This window comes from Chrysochloris asiatica, unplaced genomic scaffold (assembly GCF_000296735.1).
Source record: "Chrysochloris asiatica unplaced genomic scaffold, ChrAsi1.0 scaffold00062, whole genome shotgun sequence".
Taxonomy (NCBI): Eukaryota; Metazoa; Chordata; class Mammalia; order Afrosoricida; family Chrysochloridae; genus Chrysochloris; species Chrysochloris asiatica.
Window position 1 is genome coordinate 803,854 of NW_006408580.1, and position 2,178 is coordinate 806,031.

Genomic DNA, 2,178 nt, shown 5'->3' on the forward strand with positions numbered 1-2,178 from the left:
ATATATATTCATGTAGGCATATAAATGTACAAGAATGGGTCAAAAATTATCCACGCTCCAGTTATATTAAAACGCCTGTCCATGTCCACGGTTGATGACAACACCAAGCGTGCACATGAAATAATTCTGTCAAACAAATGAGTGACAGTGGATTATATAGAAAATCATTTTCAAATTAGCCATAGCTCTCATTATGAAATAATCCATGGCAGACTTGGGTTTTGAAAAGCTTGCATGAGATGGGTGCCGAAACATTTAACAGAAGCATTTGGACATCTGCAAAGAAAATTTGAACCAACGTTCGAAGGAAGACATGAATTCATCACTTCACAGTGAGTAAACGGCAGACTGTGGAATGGAAACATCCTCAATCGCTGACCAAGAAAATGTTCAAAAGTCATCCATCAGCTGGACAATTGATACTTAGAGTTTTCTGGGATTCTCAAGGGCCAACATTGGAGCACTATCAGGAAAAAGGTTCAACAGTGCTCATTATAGTGAGCTGCTCACTGAAGAGCTGGAGCCTACGCTTCAGATTAAACCCAGAGGACTGCTATCCAAGAGCGTTGTGATCTTGCGTGCCAATGCATGTCCACACACCTCTGCCCACATTATGGACACTCTGCAAAAACCATGTTTTGAAGTATTAAAGCATTCTCCCTATAGTCCTGATCTTGCTCCATCTGACTTTCACCTATTTGGTCCCCTAAAAGCAGCCCTTCAAGGATGAAGATTCACCTCTGAAGAAGCAGTGAAGACAGCAGTGCATCTGTCGCTCACAGCTTAGCTGTGACAGACAGACAAAGTGTATTGAAAAGTAAGGAGATTATGTCGAAAAAATTATGTATTTGTCTTTTCTAAAAGTTGATTAAAATAAATTCTACAACCAGAGTGCAGACCATTTTTGACTCATCCTCATATGTTGGTGTTGTGCTTTCAAGTCAGTTTCTACTCATAGTGACTCTATATAGTGTTTCCAAGCCTGTAAATCTTTGTGAGAGCATAATGACTCATCATTTTCCTATGGATTGGTGGGTGGGCTCGAACCACTGACCTTGTGTTTCATAATCCAGTGCTCATACTTCAGAGCCCCTTCACCTCCTATAAATGTATTGTTGTTAAGTGTTGCTATTAAGTGGCATCGAGTCAGTTCCAACTCACAACGACTCCATATAGGGTTTGAACTTACAACCTTGTGGTTAGCAGTCCAGTCTTTATCCTACAGTGCCATACCAGGATTCCTATAACGATATTGTTGTTGTTAAGTGCCATAGAGTTGGTTCTGACTCATAGCAACCCTATACAGGGTATCCAAGGTGTGGTTGGTGAGTTTGAACCATCTGTCTTGCAGTTCAAATCAACCTTGCAATCCAGTGCTTATCCTATAGCACTGCAACAGGACCACTTGTTGTTGCTAAGTGCCATGAATGCCATGAAGTAGGTTCTGACTCACAGCTACCTTGTACAGGGTTTCCAAGTGAGGCTGGTGAGTTTGAACCACAGACCTTGCAGTTCAAACCAACCTTGTGTGGTCTAGTATTTATCCTACAGCACCATACCAGGACCCCTTGAGAATCCCCAAAAATAGTGACCATAACCATCTGAGCTGACATCTGCCTTGAATTCATCTTTGAGGTCTTCATGCAGTGTTGCAAGACCTGGGGGCTCTGGGGCCCAGAGTCAATGACTTGGCCACAGAGGACTAGAGTAGAGAGTGAAGTGTGCAGCTGATAAGAAGAGAGGGCATATGCACAAGAACACCCACACTTGCAGATATACCCACTTGACCTGGCTTCAATGACTGGATGATCAGAGCTCAATTATAAGAAGAAAACAAGAGGAAAAAAAGAGTAATCTGATACAATTTGATGAACTTGACCTACACTATGGATGCAGTAGCTCAAAAGAGGGAACAAATCTTTACATCAAGGATCATTCCCACCGCCTCCATACACAGAGTAGACAGGGATGGGCAACTTGGACATTGGCTACCCAAAATAGGGGTGCTACAAAGGCAAGAAGTGACTGGCTTACAAGACTTCAAGACGGAACCTAGATCCAGAGGGTGTGGAGGAAGGTAGAAATCTCCACTGAGTAGTATCCAATCTGTCTAGGTGGGGATGATGAAAGGAAATGCGGATAGGTCTCTTGTAATACAATAGTGAATAATTGTTATCA